At 45.4% G+C, this 21,672-nt stretch overlaps 3 non-coding genes across 3 annotated transcripts; 1 reads left to right on the top strand and 2 right to left on the bottom strand.

Moving 5' to 3' along the window:
• Positions 1 to 3,447: 3,447 nt before the first annotated feature.
• TRNAI-AAU lies at positions 3,448 to 3,521 on the bottom strand. The gene has a single exon. It is a non-coding gene; the product is annotated as a tRNA-Ile (tRNA).
• Positions 3,522 to 7,713: 4,192 nt separating this feature from the next.
• TRNAA-AGC lies at positions 7,714 to 7,786 on the top strand. The gene has a single exon. It is a non-coding gene; the product is annotated as a tRNA-Ala (tRNA).
• An 8,704-nt stretch (positions 7,787 to 16,490) lies between these two features.
• On the bottom strand, positions 16,491 to 16,563 carry TRNAM-CAU. Its single transcript has one exon. It is a non-coding gene; the product is annotated as a tRNA-Met (tRNA).
• Between the last annotated feature and the right edge of the window lie 5,109 nt (positions 16,564 to 21,672).

Below are 21,672 nucleotides of genomic sequence, written 5' to 3'. Positions count from 1 at the left end.
GTTATTTATGAGCTCTTGAAGGCACTCTTGAGCTTGAGCAAGGGCCTCTGACCCTAAACAATACATTGCAGACTTCGAGAACTGCAGCAGGAGCCCACTGCCCGAGTCCACACTGGCCGCAGGGCTGCACACACTCCGGAAATCTCCAAATAGTATCGTAAAGGCTTTGAAAATGGAAAGGACCTTGAAACCACAACATTTAGAAGGCTGCTTTGTACTGGGAACGTGAACACAAGGCAAAGTGCCTACAAAAACAAAATGGGCAGCATTCGCCATAAAATTTGAGTGAGACACGAAATCTTGCAACATATAAATGTCCTATAGTCCGAAGCTATTCGGTATATGAAGAACCAAGAAAGTCCTAAATCACTGGAAGGAGGGAATCGGCAGGTACCAATTCTGGGATGGCACAGGTACTGGAATCATCTGGCAAACACTTCAAAGGTGTGATGAGTAAATGCTCCAAGAATTCAGGGCGAGAATTCTTTGAAGTGAATTGTTAGAAAATCTTAGCAAATCATCCAAAGATGTAAATCCAAATTGAAATTTCAGAACTGTAAAGTGTATTAGCCAAAATTATGAACAGAAGCACTAGAGCGTGCCAGTAGCAGGAGAGGACTGAGAAAAGTTCAGTGAATATGTAGATAGAGTAGTAACAACCCAATCTAAACGATAGAGGGAAAAGAGTTTTTCAAAAGATGGACAGAGCCTCAGGGACAAATAGGAAAATAACAAATTCTATTTACATCTTTGGAGACCCAGAAGAGGAGAAAGAGCTTCTTGAAAAAAGAAAAATAATTGAATTCTTAATGGCCAAAAAATTCCCAAATTTGGCAAAAGACATAAATCAGATACAAGAAATTCAGCAAACCTCAAGCAGGATATCCCTGAACAAATCCACACCCACACATATCACAGTTACACTCCTGGAAACAATAGGGAAAAAAATCCTTGAAAGTTTCAAAACAACCATAGGGTCATAAAGAAATGACATCTCATTTATTAAATGCCGAAAGAAAAGACACATTAACCCCAGAAGGCTAAGTGGAGCCAAACTATCCTTCAAATGTAAAGGGGAAAGAAATACATCCTCATTTGAAGGTAAAACAGAGAATCTGTTGCTAGCAGTAGTGCTAGAAAAGAGTCGAACTGTGAGAAAAATGATGCCAGAAGGGAACTTAGATACTAAGAATGAATAAACAAGAGCAGAGATAGGAATTATCTGGGTAAAAGGAACCACTGTTATTCTCTCTTGAGCTCTTTAAAGTATGGCTGATGATTGAAAGTGAAATTACAACATCGTCTAATGGTTTTCTCATCATAGCTACATGTATGACACACATAACATAAAGAGGTTAGCGCAGAAGGTTAAAGGGTGGTGAGGTGGAGCACCTGGGTGGCTCGACAAGAGTCAAGGGTCTGACTTTGGCTCAGGCGTCCGATCTCAGGGTTGTGGGACCAGGCCCTACCAGCACCCCCCACCTCTCCCCCTACCCACCCCCACACTCTATTCCCCTGGCCACAGAGCTTCAAAACTCATAAACAAAAGCTAATAAAGCTGAAAAGAAAAATAGAAAAGTCCACAATTATCATTGCAGACTCAGTACTTCTCATTGTTTGATCGATCCAGTAGAGAACAAATCAACATACATATTGAAGAACTGAACACCTTTCACCAGTGGATCTACTTGACTTTATAAAGCAAAATCACAAGATCGATATGTTGCCAGGACCCTGGGCCTTGGGGCCTCGACCCAGCCAGACTTGAAGGAGTTGCCAAACCTGAAGGAGTTGCCAAAGGTTCTTGGTCCTGTCAGAAGAAGGAATTCAAGGACAGACACACAGCACATCGGATAAACAACACAAGAATGAAAGTTTATTAAAGTGAAAAGTACACACTAGTGATATGGGCGGGGGGCAGAGGTGGGAGAGAGAAGGAGGGGGAGAGGGAGAGAGGGAGAGAACTGGGTGTGCTGGGGGTTAGGTTTCTATCTTGTTGACAGCTGTCCATTATAGGATGGAATATTTATCCAGAGTTTTGCACTTTATCTTCCTAACTAACCCAGCCTTAACAGGGTTTCCCGTTGTGGTGCCGCCATCTTGGGCCTGCCTGGTGGGATCCAGCTTATCAGGGACGCTGCCAGGATGGGCCCCTGACCTTCCCTACAGCCGGCCGTGGCCTCTTCCTTGCTGGCCTCCGGGCCTCCCTTGAGAGCCTCAGTAACTGCCTAACTGACTGACAGAGGGCCAAAGAGTTGAGAGGAAAGCAAGATATCAAAACTAAGGAATCAAGAGTGGTCAAAGTGCGGAAGATTGAAACTGATAGTTTAGAAAGAGTTATTTACCTGTCAATGTCAGGGAGGCTGCAAGAGGTGGAACCAAAAGGGATCTTGCATGTCCTCTTGAGTTCTGACACAGATTCCTCTCTCCCATCTCCCAGCCTCAGCCTAATTCAACCTTCTAGATTTTCCCTGACTTTGGATCTAGAGGAGATGCCCTGTTCTGATCCTGGTACCACCACCTTGATCCTGGGGACATGTCGAGCCTTTCCGAATGAGTCTCAGGGATACATTCAGAGAAATGGGACCAAACGCCATGTACTATAGTATACTGTTCAGTGGACCTCGGTGCACCGTGTTCAGACATCATGATCCCACAGGCCTATAAGGTCCATTTGAAGAACCAGTCATGCTCTTTCCTTCCGGCCTGTGCACATTTCTTTTGTTCTTCTATCACTAATGCAGTCTTTTTAAAGTACTTAGCACCAGGCAATAAGCACCCTGCCACCAAGGCTCTTACAATCTCATGGGGAAGATGGCTGAGCCACAGACATTTGCAACTTGGTAAATGCCACGAAACAGATGTTTTTCTAGATCTCTGGGAATTTTGGAAGGAACACAAGGCAACCTCAGAAGAGTGGGAGAGGCATCAGGGACGAGATGCCTCCTGAAAAATGGTTTTGGGTCTAACAAGTAGCTGGCCAGGCAGAAAGCAGTGAAAGTTTGGGCGATCTGTATGAAACATCTCTTTTTAAGTCCAGCAACGCTGCAGTCAAAGGTGAAAAAAAAAAGAGGAAATAAGAGTGAAAAATGGGGTGAAGCTGGGGCCCGAGTTGCCCTGAAAGGCTTTGCTGGCCCCACTCAGGCCAAGAACAGCCTTCCCTGCAAGTAAGCAGGTGCATAACTAGAAAAATTCACCTAAGGAGCTAGTCATGGTTGAGGAATCTCTGGAGATCGCGGGAAATGTAAGAAGACCACCGTTCCTGTTTTCCACATAGCCCGGGACAAGACTTTGAATCTCCCAGGACAAGACTTTGGAGGCACAAAACCATGGCTGATCTCTCTACACCCTGTCAAGATTAACGAGCATGCATTATTCTACTTCCTGAATCTTTTCCGGATTTTTAGACACAGCATTTTTACGAAGAGGGCCTAAAAGAACGTTACTTGGCCCGTACGGGGATCGAACCCGCGACCTTGGCGTTATTAGCACCACGCTCTAACCAACTGAGCTAACCGGCCAGCTGCTGTACTACCTCTCCTATCAATATTATTCCAATCACTTCGAAAGAAAGTTTTTTTCTTCGAATTCACCTTGGAGCTTGGAAGGAGTTATGACCCCTGGTTCGTTCTAAACCCGAAATTTCAGTTAAAATACAGTATCACACAAGGAAAGTTCAAATGTCGTCTGCTGAGGTGTTTCGTGACCTTGGGTTTTCGTGAGCCCCGTATTTAAAAGACAGCCTCATCCCCCTTCCCTTCATCCTTCCGCTGGCCCATTTTCTTCCCACCTTTCTACTTTGCTTCCAGAGCTCACTCCCACGGGGTACCTGGCGGAAGTCGAAACCACCTCTCCTTGCTCTCCACCTGCTCCCCTACACGTGCTTTCTCGCACAATTCCCACTGGGTCCTCCACCCGTTTTCCCTTAGAGGCAGAATTTTATCTCTTCCCCCATTTTTACCTAATTCGGAAAAGCACGCCCATACTTCTATTTGCAAGTCACTTTAGACAAACACGTCCCACTGCAGTCTTTGGTCCGCATTTCTTCTTGAAACAAGGTAGTCCATGGACACCTCGAACACAGAAGACTCCGCTTTTAAGTTCAGGCTCACGGCCTTTAGACTGAGGGGCAGACCCGCAGGGAGCGCCGCGGATCTGGAGGTGGGACGAGGGGGACGCCCTCCGCTCCAAAGAGGAGCCTTGGGCCGGCCGTTTCTCCCGCGCAGGAATTCGCTGCGATTCCTTTCTGGAAGCGTCTGGGGTCTTGGACAATGGATGGGGCTGGAGCCCGCAGCGATTCCTTTCTGGAAGCGTCTGGGGTCTTGGACAATGGATGGGGCTGGAGCCCGCAGCGGTGCAGAGCAGCGCGGCTGTGCGACGACAGGACCCAGGACCGCGTGGCAGGGTGGCGGTGTACGAACTACGGAATAAATGAAGGAGCTCACATCACCTGCTGTGATGGCAGGTGCGCCGCCTCCCGGCCCGGACCGTGTTGCTGGCGTCCTGCTGCTTTTCGTGGCTTTCGGACTTGACTCTCACTCTCTCCAATTCTCTTTTCACCGGCTGGCGGACCCGCGCCCGGGCTTGGGGATGTCGGGGCACCGTCCCCGCGCGCAAACACCCCGGCTGGTCCTCCCACAGCCGGCCGACGTGCTTCCCGCGGGGACAGCCGAGCCCCCCGCGCCCTCCGCCGCCGCCTCCTCCTCCTCCCCGGAGCCGACGGCGGCCCAGCCTTGGGCAGAGGCGGAAAGGGAACAGGAAAGGAAGCTGCGAGAAAATGAGTGGAGGAAGCTCATATCCTGTCTGTGCCTTGCGGCTGGTCTGAGGGCGGACCGCCAGAAAGGAGAAGGAAAAGACCGAAAAGAGAAACAGTGGGAATCCGCGGGGTTGCTTCGCCTTCGAGCAGAGCCCTCCCGCCCTCGAACCGCAGGGCCGCGGGACTTTACTGCTCAGTCGGCATGATGAGCGTCGTAAACTCAGCACCAACGCGGTGGGTGGAATGAGCAAGTTTTCCGTGCGCCAGGGTCCCACGACTGTTCCAGAATCTCCAGAGAACCCGGCATTGTGCTGCGTTTCCTTAGCATCACCTGTTTGCCTGAGAATTTCCCCCATGAAAGAACATCTCGCAGAGGAAAGCTCTTCCCCTCCTTGCCTCCAAATGTTGAGCTTGGTGACTAAACCCAGTGATCATTTCCCCCCCACCTCCCCCCACCACCGCGGGTCAAAACCCTTGGAATCTGAAAAAAAAAATCGAAACAAATATTTTGAGTCGTCAGAAAAACAAAACAAACATGAGACACGGTGACTAGGATGTGGAGAAAAGGGAACCTTGGTGAGCTGCTGGAGGGAATGTAAACTGTGCAGGCACTGGGTCCAACGGTCTGGAGACTCCCCCCAAAATATTAAGAAGAGAGCTACTGTATGACCCAGTAATTCCATGACCCAAAGGAAATGAAAGCATTAATTGAAAAGATATGTGAACCCCTGTGTTTATTGCAGCGTTATTTACAATAGCCAAGATATGGCCGCAAACTAAGTGTCCATCAATCCAAGAATGGATAAAGAAGATGTGGTGGTTACATATATGCCATGGACTATTAGCCATTAAAAAAAAAAAAAAAAGACCTTACCATTTCTATCAACATGGATGGACCTAGAGCGTATTATGTTAAGTGAAATAAGTCAGAAAGACAAATATCGTATGATTTCACTTACATGTGGAATCTAAAAAAAGCAAACAACTACAACAAAAACAAGACAAAAAACAGACTCATAAATACAGAGAATAAACTAGTGGTTGACAGAGGGGTGGGGTGATGAAACAGACAAAGGTGATTAAGAAGCACAAACTTCTGGTTATAAAATAAATAGGTCACAGAGATAAAAAGCACAGCATAGGGAATATAGTGAATAATATTGTCATAAAGTTGTATGGTGACTACACTTAAGAAGAGCGCCGAGTGATGTATAGAATTGTTGAATCACTGTGTTGTACACCGAAAGCCAACATAGCAGGGTATGTCAACTGGACCTCGGTAATAATAGCAATAAGAGCGCTGAGAAAGAAGGAAGGGGAAGGAAGGACAGAATGAAAGGAAGGAAGGAGGGAGGGAAGGGAGGACAGGAAGGAAGGGTGAGAGGGAGGGAGGAAGACGGAAGACCTCCAGCCTGGGGTGCCCGGGGAATTCCAGGACAGCCGCTCTCTCAGATCGGTAGGGGGGCCTTGAGAGAGACGCTGTCAGGGGCCCCGAGCCCTCTGCGGGCTTTCCACCGAGGGCGGCTGTTTTCCGCGCGCCAGGAGCAGGGCCTGGGAAGCAGACGGCCAGCGGGGATGGAGGCCGCTCCGCGCCCCAGCTGCGCTGTTCTCACCTGGGTTCCCGGTTCTTCCCGCCCGCCGAGCCGAGCGGTCCGCGATCCGTCCGGGAGAGCTCCCCACCCGGCGCCTCCAGGCCCAGGGCTGAAGGCGGCGGGCGATCGCTGGCACTGCCAGGTTCTGCGCGCGCCGGGCGAGGCGCGAACCCCAGCGGGAATTCAGCCCCGGGGCCGCGGAGCCCCGCGCATCTCCGGACACCAAATCCCTGCGGCTGGAAAGAGGGTCGCACCCGGCGGGTTCTGCCACTGACAAAGCCAACTCGGGGTCCCATGCCATCCCTGTTTAGCTTGTGGAACGTTGGAGAAGTCCTTTCACTCCTGGGCTTTCCTGTTTGTCACAGGAGACTATTTTCTCGAGTCGCTGAGGGTTTTCGTAGCCCAGGTCCCCCGACGGCCCCGCATCCTGGGCTGGGTGACCCTCGTGGTGAGTGAAGAGGACAAATTGAGAAATGAGCAAATCGAGAATTCGTGAAAGCCCTAGGACTCACAACACAGAAGCTCACACACCATGCTGAACGACACGAACTCAGCTCGAATTGCCCCCAACACCGGCTTGTTCAGACCCCCTGTTCCAAGATAGGCCCAGAGCAAGCGGATGTCACCCTGGAGTCGTCTCCAGCCGTGAAAAGAATGAGCAGCGTGAACAGGCTGAGTGAACAAACCGTGGGAAAACCAAGAGCAAGATTCAAGGAAGGCTTGTGCTGGGCAGCCGGGAGACAGGGCACGGCCAGGCAGAAACCTTGACCTCAGGCGTCTGGCCTCCGGGACCCAGGGCGTAAACGTGTGTTTTGAGCCCCACCCCCCACCCTACGCCCCACACCCCCTACCCCCCTCCCAACCCCGGCTTCTGGTATTTTGTTATGCGGACCTAGGAGACTGGTAGGATGGAAAGGTCCTATATCGCAATTGCGGGGATGGTTACCTGCGTGTACTTATTTGTCAAAATTCTTTGAAATGCGTGCATGTACAGATTATGCTTCCGTCCTGTTGATACTTTTTTCAAATAGGCACCACAGTATGGACCGCGGTAAACTAAATCACCATAAATGAGTTCCCCAGTCCAGTCACTTCTCTAAGAAAGCATTGCTAGATTCAGTGTATAATTCAGTAGATAAACTCCTAACTCCAGAAGGAAAGAGACAACGGCAGATCTCAACTCCCCTAATGGAGGAACAGTCAAATGATTAATAGATCCCGGAGAAGAGATGACTTATTTGAAGGAACAATAAGTGGAAGTGGTAGGGAGGTCTCCTGAGGGTGGGAGCAACCGGGAAACGAAGTGGCACTGGAATGAAATTTGCCTCAAAGTGATAAAAATAGGCAGAAAAGCAGAGGCGTCAGGGGGAATTAGCTCAAGTGGTAGAGCGCTCGCTTAGCATGCGAGAGGTAGCGGGATCGACGCCCGCATTCTCCAGCTTTTGCAGTCCTGCCAGGCTCCCCCGGTTCCGGGGTTCACCGGCATCGGGGCGATGTGCACTGGGCAGACCTCTCTTTGGCTCAGCCCTTCCTCTGTGAGCTTCCCTGCTGGTTTAAAAGGAAGAAGAAGGAAAGAAAGAAAGAAACAAAGACCGAAATGTGACATATAAAAACAAAAAAGGAACAAATGGGACAGAATGTCTTAGAAACACAGGTTTTGGGACCTCGGCTCAAAGTTGGTAAAAAATGTTGTGTGTCTGGGAAAACCAAACTTTCTCCTTTGGAGTCGGAAGTGTGAGGAATAGCTTGAGAATTGTGTCAGGAGGCACCGGCAGGAGAGTGTGGGTTTTCTGATGTTTTAATATTTTTTCCTTTTTTAATAAAGACAGTTTATATTTTATAAATAGTAAATTTTACTACTTAACTTTTATCGCGATATTGTTTTAGTATTTTATTCACAGTGACAACCCGTGGTTAGGTAGCAGATGTCAATTTGTCTTCTATCAGATCTCTAAGAGTTGGCTAAGTATTAAGAAGAAAGACAAAGAAGGAAAGAGATTTGGAAGATGGGGAAAGGAGTGGGCTAGGCTATTAACTCTGCTGTCAGATTAGCCCTCGCTAAGATGATATGGGGAAAGTCCCTCTACTGTCGCGGTGGGCTGAACTGAAGGTCTAGACAACCTAGGGCGGATGTGGTTGCCAAGTTGGACCAAGAGAAAGTTGGGTGCGGAGGGAGGAGGAAGAATTCAAACAGCCATGCATAGCAGCCTCCATTTGTTTTCTCTTTTGGCCATGAGAGTCTTGAGGTCTGCAGCAAGAAATTTTCATAAGTTTTTTCATGAGGAAATGGAGACTGTAGGCTATCTCTAGGAATGTTCCCTGCAATAGCACATAATAATTGCTCAATAAATTAATACCTATGCTGCAGTGTCTGTGTAGGTCACTCGACTCATCTTCTGGGTCTGGTGCTAAGCAAGGGCTTCGGGAATAAATCTACAGGACAAGATTAAGACTCTCAAGGCACAATCTTGGTTCCCTCCAAGGTTCTTCATCACTCCCTGAGCCCTACAGGAAAAGAGCACTGTGTGCAGCCCCTGGAATGGGGGTTCGCTGAGAAATCTAAGAAATCTCCACTACAGACTAGCCTCCCTGGGGACCACACTGAGGCTCAGATCAATGTTGAAATGGAGGTAGGGAGATCAAAATCTTTAAATGGGATACTTGGACCATAGCAGACGGCCTACAACAGACAATATAGTAAGGTCAAGTGTGTTGATTCTATATCCAGAATTGAAGAAAAAAAAAGTGGAAGAGTGTTTACTGCCTTTAGAAAGGAGAGGGGGAAACTTGGCCATTCTTTCAGGCTAATGGCAAACTATTATTTTGGACTCACTATCCCCACAGATACTCAGTACTGGGAAGGGACTGATGCCGGTGTTTGCCTTCTCTGCCTTTCCTTAAAACTATTATTCCAGCAAACTGAGCAAAGCTTCACTTAGACCTACTGGCCTCAAAATTCTCTCCTAGCTGCTCCTCTCGTCCCCACCCTGGGCCACAGATTTCACCTTTGGAAAGTTGAAGAGAATTAGGTCTTGGGTTTTCTGGGGTTTCTCTAGGAAATGGGAATAGGACTTTCCAGCAGCCTGGCCCAGGGATGTGACACGGAAGGCTTGAGGCCCTGGGCTGGGAGAGGCCGTCCCACTGCTTGTCTTGGGCAGCTGAGCCTGCAAAGACCAGTAATGACCACAACTCTGGAGCACCGTGTCTCGACATCTGGAGCGTGTTCTTTTTACTTCCAGGAGATCAGGAAAGTGATATTGGGAAGTTCTGACAAGGCTTTCTAAGGAAGTCCCCATTCTTCACTCTCCAATGTCTGATCATCTCTGCCCTCCATCCAGTCCCGGCTGGTCCCTCAAGGCCCAAAGTTCCCAGCAGCCCCCAGGAACCAGGAAAGTGAGAGGCCTGTGGTCCTTCTGAGCAAGCCCCCAGGAACCAGGAAAGTGAGAGGCCTGTGGTCCTTCTGTGCATGCTTATTATTCGAGAAGTTCTCTTCCACCCCCCTTCCTTGGTTTGCATATTGCCTGTTCTATTTACAAACCCAGAGCTTCTTACCTGGGAAAAGATCCAAGAAGCTTTGACACCTCTGTTGTACCCTTGTCACCACTCCTCATGGAGACCCTTGGTCCACCTGCCAGCATCCCTCCCTTCCCACTCCTGCCCCAGGCTTGGCACTTCTGAGTACTCAGGTCTCAACTCAAATTGTCCTTCTTCAGACAAGTAGAGCTAAAATGTTGCGTGCACAGTCTCTCGCTCCCAGTTCTATCTTCTTCACAAACATTATGTCCTCCAGAAAGTAGGTTTTTAAGTTATTGTTTTGTTTTTCTCTTTCCTAGAATGGGAGCTTCCTGAGTGCTCAGGCACGGTCTGTACAGAACGCTGAATCTCACTGCGCCCCAGCATCTAGAGCGAAGGTTCACATGGCTACTGCCATGACCGGGTGGAGTGGGTAGTGCAGGCAAATCAAACACCAATGAATTCTTCAAAATATTATCCCACCACATCTCCAAAATCTTTTTTTTTTTTTAATTTATTTGACAGAGATCACAGGTAGGCAGAGAGGCAGGAAAGCAGGCTCTCTGCTCAGCAGGAGCAGGAGCAAGAGAGCCTGATGCGGGGCTTGATCCCAGGACTCTGGGACCATGACCTGAGCCAAAAGCAGAGGCTTAACCCACTGAGCCACCCAGGGGCCCCACACCTCCAAAATCTTAACACAACATCTACTAATTCATTTTGCTTCTTCCTTTCTTCATCTTCCTTTTTTTCTGACATTTCAATGGCAATTTTAGGTCTTGTTTTGTTTTGTTTTTCCAAATGACCAACTAGATTTGCTGTATTCCAGCTAATCCCCATGTTTCTATTTAGGATTCTTTTTTCTGACTTTCTTTAGAGCCTTTCTTTTTCTTATTCCTTATGTTAAATGCACAGGATTTTTACTGTGGTACTCTATAATTAAAGAGTATTCAAGGGTAGAGTTTAAACTAGAGAGCAGTTTCTGCAGAACCTAAGACATAGGTCATTGGAAATTCCCATTTTTATGATCTTTGAAATTCCCATTTTTATGAGTCTGACGGTATGCGTTTGATTTTCCTCTAAGGTGCTCATTTGAGAGTTAATATTTTGCTTGCTATTGTGTTATTCTTTTAATGATGTCTAAATTTATTTTTTGTACCAATTTTATGTATCAGTATATGATTATATACACAAGATATGGATGTGACATTGAGCCCATGTATGAATGTTAATATTGATGACTAAAAAGGAGAAATTCAGGGACGCCTGGGTGGCTCGGGTGGTTGGGTGTCTGCCTTCGCTTGGGCCATGAGCCCGGGGTCCTGGGATTGAGTCTTGGATCGGGCTCCTTGCTCAGCGGGGAGCCTGATTCTCTCTCTGCCTCTGCCTGCCACTCTGCCTGCTTGTGCTCTCTTTCTCTGACAAATAAATGAATAAAATCTTAAAAAAAAAAAGGAGAAATTCAGACATTACACACCTCATAAAGTTATGCTCACAATACCTCTCAAATTTTACTGTTGAAATATTTGAGGCTGAAGCTAAGGGAGCTCCTACCTCTAACTACCAGTTTACAAGAAATAGAGCAATTCAAGAAATATGTCAAGGGACACCAAGAAGAGGCAGTAGAATAAATCCACAAGGTGGGAAATTATGTAGGATAAAAGATGCAGCCCCTCAGCAAATCTGTTGGCCTAAACTACTCTTCTGTACCATACTAGAATAGTGGATACATGTTATACATTTGTCAAAATCCATAGACTATATGACACAATGAGTGAACCCTAAGGTTAACTGTGGACTTCAGTCTATAATAAGAATGTATCAATATTGATTCTCCTGTTATAAAAAATCTCACACTAAGCACAATGTTAATAACGGGAAACTCTACAGGAGGAAGGGTGACATTGTTTATTGGGAACTATGTACTATGTACTGGGAACTATGTACTTCCTGCTCGATTTTTCTTCAAATCTTAAAGTGCTCTAAAAAATAAAGTATATTAGTTAACTAATATAACTAATACATTAGTTAACTAATAACATTTTAAAAAGAAAAGTAAGGGATTGCCTATGGATGAAGAGAGACTTAAAACATTAAAGAAAGTGGATTTTGTTTGGTTTCTTAGTCACTTGTTAAGGGAGGTTGTGTCTGTGACAATCAGAGGTCTGGAAAAAATGTGGATGTTAGATCATATTCAAGATCATTCATTAATTAGCAGCAACCACCATATACACACAGACATAATGTTCTCCTTGAGCTAAGTCCCTAATTCCACTTTCAAGAAGTTGGCACAGGACACCTGGGTGGCTCAGTCAGTAAGCCTCTGCCTTTGGCTTAGGTCATGATCCTAGCTAGGGTCCTGGGATGGAATCCCGCTCAGCGGGGAGCCTGCTTCTTCCTCTGCCTGCTCTGTCTGCTGTTCCCCCTGCTTGTGTGCTCACTCCCTCTCTCTCTCTCTGATAAGTAAATAAAATTTAAAAAAGAAAGAAATTTGCAGATTTCCAGCCTTAACTCTACCACCAAGTTCCAGAAAGAGAAACGTATATGAACCATCCCTCAGTCCACAGCTTACTGCTGGACACTTGAGTGTGGCATTTCATTGAAACTGCCTTCATTCAGGCCACTACAATCTCCTCAAAATTGTAAAATCCAGTGGGAACTTCTTCTGTATTTCATCTTACTTGGGGTTCCAGTTTCTGAAATACCCTCCAGCTCTCCCCCTCCCAAGTGAATGATTTCTTCCTTGGGTTTAGACAGGACCAGTAAGTTCTCCTCGAACTCTTTAGGGTCCTTTGTGTCCCCACTTTTTCTCCATCTTTCTCTATGAATGTTCTCTGAGGTTCTGTCCTTGGGCCACTTCTTATCTTGAGCTAATTGCGGGGGGATCTGTGACCATTCTTTTATTGTATGGATGTAGATCTATAAATGTGACCCTCTTCTCACCAAGAGGTTCAGAACGATTACCTTACACCCATGCTATCCAACAGAGATATGCATCATACATATACTTTTGAACCTTCTAATAGTCCCATGAAAAAAAAGCAAACAGAAAGAAGTGGAATTACTTTAATACTGTATTTTATTTAGCAATATATCCAAAATATTATCAATTCAACAAGTAATCAATAGAAAAATTATTAATGAGATGTTTTACATTCTTTCATGTAAAGTTTTTGAAATATGGCGTCTATTTTACACTTATATAGCAAATCTCATTTCATAGCATATTTCAAATACTTTATAGCCACTTGTCACTGGAAGCTACTGTATCGAGTGTATCCAGCCTGATACAATTCATTTCTCCTTGCTTCATTACAAGCACTATCCATATTCTGGACGGCCATCTCTCCTGAGTTCCAACCTTTATCCGCAATCCCTCACTGATCTCTCCACTTGCACACGAATGAATATTTCAGAACTAATAGGACATGGCAAGAACCTAATAATTTCTTTCCCCAAACCCACTTTAGTGAGAAATATCAGTCTTGCAGAAAAGTACCATCATTGGGGCGCCTAGGTGGCTCAGTTGGTTAGGCATCTGCCTTTGGCTCAGGTCGCGATTCCAGGGCCTTGGGATGGATTCTCCCATCAGGCTCCCCGCTGAGCAAGGAGTCTGCTTCTGCCTCTACCCCTCCCCCTGCTTGTGCTCTCACTCTCTCTCACTCAAATAAATAGATTAAATCTTTAGTAAAAAAATACTTTTTTAAAAAACACCACCATCCAAGCAACGCCCCAAGCCAGAGACCTAAGGACTTCTCTCTCCCTCATCATCATCTGCGTTCAGTTTTTCACTACATTCTGTCAATTCTATCTTTCTGTCTAACTGGAAATACTAGCTTCTTCTCATTTTTCCCTTTCATTAACTCAAGTGAATTTTGTCTTGAGGCCCTTGCATTAGTATTCCTTCTGCTTCAAGGCTCAGGAGTCTTCACAGACTTCCCACATCATTTTCCATGTTATTTAGGCTCACCTCAAAATCATCTCCTCAGAGCACTCTTTCCTGAATCATCAAGTAGTTACTTCCATCATATCTGAAACTATATGGTTTAGTTTTTTGTTTTCACTTTTATCTCCCCGTACAAGAATGTGAAGCTTATGTCTGTCTTGATTGTGACTGAACCCAAAGACTCGTAGGTGATGTGGGGCCCAGAGGCTAACATTTGAGAGAGGCCCTCATGCCTGTATGGGATAAATGAGTCTAACTTGACTGCCAGTGCTTGGTAAAGCCATTCGGTGTCTCTGCCATGTCCACTGATATGATGCCCTCATGCTTCTCCTGAACTTTGAACTCAACCGTCATCTCTTCCCAAGTCATCTTCTGCACAAACGGCAAAGTTTCTCATTTGAGAAACACAGATTAAGCCATGTTGCAGTCCAGGGTAAAATGGTGAAATGGTGACCTTTTGCTGACAAGACAGCACTCAGAGCCCCTCATACTCTGGAATGTCATTCCAACCTCCCTTCTCCAAAAGTTGACCAGTTGTTATTTCTCCATTCCGGTTTATTTTGTTCCTCTGGGACCTTGCCTGTGCCTAAAATGCCCATTTCTAAGTTAGTTGTTTTGCTCTATATCCAATAAAATGTAATTATAGGTGTGGTCTTGAGAAGATGAGGAAAGGGGAAAACGGGAGCAAATGTTCTTTTTAAATTTTCTGATTAGAACAAAGTGCAACTTCCTGCTATTGCCGCCAAAAGTTCAGCTTCTGAGGGAAAGGGGACAGAGGAGAAAACCAGAAGCCTCTACCTGCCCAGCTTGGGCTCAGTGGACTTGAACAACAAAAAGCCCAACAAAAAGGCCATTTCTTTTTATGTCTAAAGGACAGAATGTTTAACTGGCATATTAAACTTTAAAAAAAGTGCTTATCTTGAATTGCATATAAACGATAATTTTTCCTGTATTCATGGTCTTTCCCTTACACATGGACTAAACACACTGGGAACAGATGTGCAAACACAGAGCCTGGAATGGCCTACCCCAAAAGCCACCTCCCGGACAGCCATCATGTCAACCACAACACTCAGCTGATAATCACAACTTTGAAAAATATGAAAGGAGATTCTGGAATCCCTGTATTAACTCACCAGGCAGTTCCTGATGTGGTCTTCCCCAGATGGGACATGCTTGGTGACCCTGGGAACTGGGCACCCTGGTGGAGAGGACAGAGCTCACACTCTCGCCCAGGGCATTGTCTGGGATGTTGGGTGATTACTCGGTCCTCGCTCCACTTGGGTGGCCTTAAAAGTCATTTGTGGATCAGAAAGACAGGATCATTTCTTATTATCCAGGGGCCATCCCTTTCCCAGGACCTCCTCATGCCATCAGCATCACCCGCAGAAATCTTGGGGCTCGGGCTCATGTTGAAAAATGTGAAAAAGTTGTGAGAAAGAGCTGGAAGGCAGAGACTATCCCACTGCCCAGTCCCACCGACTGAGTCCTAACCCCCCCCCCACCCCACCCCGACTGCCTGGACCTCTGGGAAAGGATGGGGTGGAATTGCTTTTCTGCTGGGAAGCTTTTGAATATTTGTTTCCATCTCCAGGAGCTTCGGAAACAAAAGGTGGGGGAAACTATCTGGGTTCTGTGTATGGCACAGGCAATGGCCCGTTTGTTTCCTTCTCTGATTTTGAAAGGTTTCTGAAGCTACCGCTCAGGACTGGCTTTACATTTGAAATAGGGAGGCAGGCCCGTGGTAATGGGGTCCCAGGCAGGTGGGGCAACACTCTATTAATCACAGATTTCCCAACACTTCCTGCGAGAATTCAGTTTCTACAAATGCCACTGGGGGTCGTAACCTTCCTTGCCTGACTCTCCCGCACTTCGCAATCCCCTCCCCTCCCCAAACAGCAAGCCAGACTGTTTGGAGATCCGGCCCCCGCCTGTTACAGTCTAGCTTCTCTCGGTCCCCGTCATTGGCCTTACTTTTTCCCCAGGTTAAATCCCCACGTAAATCCCAGATCCGGTTAGCAAAGAGAGGCTGTCACCACTAAAATGCATTTCTCAAGGATGCCTGTAACGGGGGTGGTGGGTGCCTCCCGCCCCCCTGCACCGCGCACCACCGACCTCCTCCCTCTCCGAGCTCCTCCGCCCGCGTGGGGACCCCCACCTCTCTTTCCCTGTGTCCCTTCCCCGGCCACACGCAGTCGGTGGGAATGTGGTTCAGGATATCGCCAGCCCTGCCATGCGTGGAGCCAAACGGGACAAAAGGACAGAAAGAGTCAATTTCCTACGCTGCGAAAATGTCCCATACTTCGCTGTCTTCTTCCTGCGCGTACAAGGTGCGCACCTGCGCGCGGAGATGCCCCTTCGGACCCAGACCCCAGCGCGCGGGGGAGGTGCCCGCGGCCAAGTGGGCGGAGCGCAGGGCCCGCGGCCCCGCCCACGCGCTCCCCGCAAGTGGTTGCGCGCGCAGGCTCCCCGGGCTTCACCGGTTGCTCCGCTGAGGTGGGATGGGGACCCGGCCGCCTGCTGTGGGGGAAGCTCTGCATCTCAGGTGCCGTCACCTTTCTCGGTTTAGGACCGGAAGAAACTGCATCCCAGCCGCGAACCGGCGCGGCTTTCCCGGGAGGCACCTTCGCTCTAAAAGGAGTCGTGGTTGTCACCGGCTGTGGACAAGCTTCGGAACAAAAACACATGCCCTCTCTGAGGCTCGAACTCAGGACCTTCAGATTATGAGACTGACGCGCTGCCCACTGCGCTAAGAAGGCGACGTGAAGTACGTTTTAGTTAGGTTTTAAAGGAAGCATGTAATTTCTGGAAACCATGATGTACCCGCTGAATAATTGTGCTTGACCTTTGGCCGCTATTTTCCATCTTTTTTCCTACTGATCTGGATCGCCTCCTCCCTCATCGCCCCTCCCGATATTTTAACGGTCCACAGCCTTCTCTGTTGGAGTAGTACACTCCGTAAATAGTAGTTGAACGAATATCTCCCCAACATGTCCAGAGTCTATCCCTACCTGTCAAATTAAATCTACATTTCCACCTGTGTCTCCTGAGATATTCCCCTTGGAATATTACAAACTGATTTTATAAATTTCCATATTTTCCCCACCTCTATACAACCAAAAATGCTATTAAAGACTGCTCACAAAGGAGAGCCTGACTGGTTCAGTGGGTAGAGTCTGTGGCCCCCCATACTGAGTTTGTAAGCTCAAGCCCCATGTTAGGGGGGTGGATTATACTTTAAAAACTTACACACATAATTTCATTTTGTCTAACTTAATTTTTTTGCCATAAATCAATGTATCATTATCCCCATTTTGCTGATAAAAGGCTCCACAGAATTAAACCAACAGCTGTTCAGTGACAAAGCCAGACCTTGAGAGCAGATTCTGATTCCAAAAAGCATGCATTCTCCACTCTAAATCATATTCTCTCCACCATTCTTCTCCACATCACTGCATTCATTCAAGTAAGCACATATTTATACAATTAAGGCTTCTCCGGTCCATTCAACAAACATCAATTCACAACCTGTCCTTATGCTTGACAACTGGGTTCAAAATTTCCAAGAGAAGCTTGGCCCGTTGTCCCTCAAATCCCCACAGATACTTTATTTCATCAGTTCTCAATGTGTAGCAAACGGATCCATGGAGATCCTGAGACACTTTCAAGGTATGTGAGGGCAACAATATTTTCATAATAATATCAAGGCTGCATTTGTTATGAAAAAAGCTGATGGTATAAAAACAGCACATAATTGCTCTTGCTTCCTGTGGATCAAGGCACTTTATCAGGAGGTCCCCGCCCTCTTGTGTCCATAGCAGTCACATGGTGGGGGAGATAGTTTACTTAAGAATATCCTTGATGAAGCAGTAAAAAAAAAAAAAAAAATTTACTTGACTAGTTCTTACCCTTAAGTACATGTCTTTTTAATAAACCATGTGAATAAATGGTAAGTGCAGAAAAAGCACTCCAGCTGTGTATAAAAATGAGATGATTGTCTAAGAAAAGTGTTTGGGTGACTTTTAACTTGCAAACTGATCTAGATGTTTTGTTTTGTTTTCATGGAACACCATTTTTATTGGAAAGAATAAACCATGACATATTCAGTCATTTTCTCAAAAATCAAAGAAATCAGTCTATAAAAAAAATTCAAAGAAAATAATTGAGAGGATTTGCAATGATAAATTATTATCTTTCAGTATTTGATAACTTGCAGCTTCCCAATGCTTAGAGACATTTCTGAGGAGATTGGTGATGGTGTTAATGTTCTTTTTTGTTTGTTTGATATTATATACTGAAAATCTGAATACCCCCAAGGACTAATGTGCCCAACTTGTTACCAAATCACGCATGGGTAAAAGAGCCATTCAGTTAGTGATGAGGTTTCAGACTGCACATTACAACCAACCCTAAAGAAGGTGCCATCTGTCAAGTTTGGTATAAAATCAGACAGGAATGTGCACAATTACCTGAAAAAGCTATTAAAATACTCTTTCCTTTTCTAACAGTTTATCTGAATGAAGCCAAACTTTCTTTATATGCTTATGACATTTTGAATGAAGAAGCAGATATAAAAATCTGTCTTCTACTAAGCAGTCATAAAGGAGAGTGAAAGAAAAAAATATATATAGTTATTTTTTCATAAAATGTTACTTACGATAACACCTAATAGGTTGGTTGCTTTTATTTCAGAAAAAAATAACAAATACTTTCAAAAATTTTAAAATTATTTTTCTAAGTAATCTCTACCCCAACATGAGGCTTGAACTCACAACCCCAAGATCAAGAGTCACATGCTCTACCAACTAAGCTAGCCAGGCACCCCAACTAGGAAATATTTTTAAATTTGCAGTTTTAAAACTTAATATAGTAAATATTGATGGATATAATTCACAAAGACCTTTGGGTTTCACAATAACATTTAAGAGTGTAAAGAATCCCATGGTGCCTGATTGGCTCAGTCTGTAGCTCATGCAACTCTTGATCTCTGGGTTGTATGTTCAAGCCCCACACTGGGGGGCAGAGACCACTTAAAAAGAAAATTAAGAAGAAAAAAACAGAGTCCTGTCACCAGAAAGCTTGAGGATCACTACAGTAGATTATTTCAACACAACCTCTCTTAAATCTCTCTTCCTTTTCATTCCATCATTCATTCTACTCATTATTGAGAACATGTTTTATGCCAAGCATTGTCCTGAGGTTGGGGATTCATAGAGAATTGAGCAATCCTTGATAGGAGCTGACAGGGTAAACAAAGGCCCAGTTCCCATTCTTGAAACTTCCTCATTCTCACAATTAAATATATCCTCTAAAATACCTCGTTTTGATAACATAACCCTTGCACTTGGTATTAGTCAGCTAGGGCCACCCTAACAAAATACCACAGATGGGGTTGGTTACACAACAGAAATTTTTCTCACTGTCATGGAGGCTGGATCAAACCCAAGTTCAAATCAAGGTGTCGGCAGGTTTGGTTTCTCCTCAGGCCTCTCTCCTTGACTTGTAGATGGCCACCTTCTGTGTCCTTACGTGGTTTTTTCCTTTGTGTGTGCACATGTCTGGTTTCTATGTCCTAATCTCCTCTTCTTATAAGGATACCAGTCAGATAGGATTAGGGTCTCCTCTAATGACCTCATTTTAACTTAATTCTCTCTTTAAAGGCACTATCTCCAAATACAGTCACATTTTGAGATACCAAGGGTTACGCTTTCAACATATGAGATTTGGTGGGACACGATCCAGCCCATAACATGCTTAAATGTTTTAAATTATAAAATTTTTACCCTGAGATTTTCAGCCTTTTCTGTCACTACTTCCCTTCATGAGTATTTATTTTAAAGCTCCCTCAATTTAAAAAGTCATACACCTTTCCTCATAGAGGAATTCCAACTTCATGTCTGGTCCATATCTTTAAGGCCCATTCCTGATATTTTCATTCTTATATGATCTTGTCTTTTTTTACTCTGAACGCTGTGACTACTTGTCAGTAACCATCTTATGGGTGTTGTTATTATAGTATTTGGTATGAATATGCCGTATCTTTCAGTAATACCCTCTAGTAGTCACCATACCTAGAAGGAAGTGTAGCCACTCTGTTCAACAATCCAATAGCTCTTGTATGCGTAGATTCCTTTTTTATATGGCCAGGAGGAATGACTGTCTCAGAGTCCTGGTTCTGAAGGTAGTTGTAAACCTAGTTTGTTTCCTTTTTATTCACTTAAATTCCTGCCAAGTCTATGGGATCTAATGCAGACCCCAGGAAAGGGAGGGAGGAGGAGGTAATGCTAAGCCCGCTCCTGTTTCTACCTACCTGGTTGCTTGGGGGAAGTTCTGTAACATCCATGCCCATGTAGGTTCTGAGATCTTTTTCTCTTTCTTCATATTTGAGTGAATCTTTTTTTTTTCTTCTTAATTTAGGGAAGTCCTTGCATTCCTTTCTCAAAGGTTCTCTTACAAAACCTCTCCATGCTACATCCTCTGCAGACTCTTTTCAGTTCTTATCTTAGACTTTGCAGGGAGGGTGAAAGAAGTAGGGAAACCTTGGCCCAAACCACTCTCTGCATTGCTTCACACCTCCATTTGAGCTTGTATAGTTACCTAAATGGGGGGGGGGGACCAATTATTGGTGTCTCAAAATATATAGCCCAAGTGCAAACAGGGAACTGCAGATAATGGACCAGGAATTACCTGCTTTCTGCTCTGGCTTAAAACAATTTTTATACTGTGGCGTGTTAAAGACAGACAAGTGAGAGCTATTGGCCAGAACAAGATATTATTCCAAAGGTGCGAGAAATCAGGACACATGCGACTTGTGGCTGATACCTAGAATGCTCTTGTTGCTGTAGGGGAGGGAGGTGGCTTCCACGCATCCATGTTCAGCTGACACAGTTCTAACAGCAGGGCAGTTTCCTGATCTCTGAATGCTGCAAAGACCGACGGGAAGCTGCCATTTTCCAGCTGCCTCCCTCTCTGATGGTGACACCTGGCAACCTCCTTGAGGGCCTGTTTTATATGGAGACTATGGTGGCCAGCCTGGAACCGGGTCCCCCAGCCCTTCCAACTATTCCATAATTGTGCATGTCCTATTTAAACCATTTCTTAAGATTGCTAGGCTGGTTTCAATCATTCATAGTTGAACTCTGCCTGATGCATTTCCCCAATCCAGGGGAAGCCGAGATAACAGGAAAAGGCTTAGTTGACCCTGTGACTTGCTTCTTCTCCTTAGGAGTGTACAGCGAGACTTCTGCCTTCCCAAAAACAAGCCCCTAGTCTCCATGTCAGCAATACCTTCAGACCCACCTTGCATTAAATACGCAACTCCAGGGGTCTTTTATTTTAAAAACATCTCCCCTGGGGCACCTGGGTGGCTCAGTTGGTTAAGTGACTGCCTTCAGCTCAGGTCAGGATCCTGGAGCCGGCTCCCAGCTCCATGGGGAATCTGCTTCTCCCTCTGACCTTCTCCCCTCTCACGCTCTCTCTCACAATCTCTCTCAAATAAATAAATGAGATCTTTAAGAAAAAAAAAATCTCCCCAAACATTTCTTAACACCAAAAAATGTATTTATGAGAGATGAAAATCTTACCTCGCCACAATTAGTACTTAGAAATAGAACGTAAAGTAAATATTTGGTTAAAGGCTATTTGTTTTGACTTACGATTAGGCCATGGAAAGATAAAATGATTGTCAATATTTGTTTTCCTCCACAAGGTAACGCTTTGACATATAGAAAAGGACATTAATAAATTATATGTACTATACGTTATGTATATTAAAATGTCTTAATCCAGAAAAATGTCTTCCTTGCCTTATGGAATGAAAGGAGGTGTAAAAAAAAAAAAGATTTTTTTTAATTGAAGTGGAGTTGACA

This window comes from Lontra canadensis, unplaced genomic scaffold, assembly GCF_010015895.1.
Source record: "Lontra canadensis isolate GAN:19392208 unplaced genomic scaffold, GSC_riverotter_1.0 scaffold21, whole genome shotgun sequence".
NCBI lineage: Eukaryota > Metazoa > Chordata > Mammalia > Carnivora > Mustelidae > Lontra > Lontra canadensis.
Note: the sequence above shows the minus strand (reverse complement) of the source record. Positions and strands in the feature narration are given on the sequence as shown.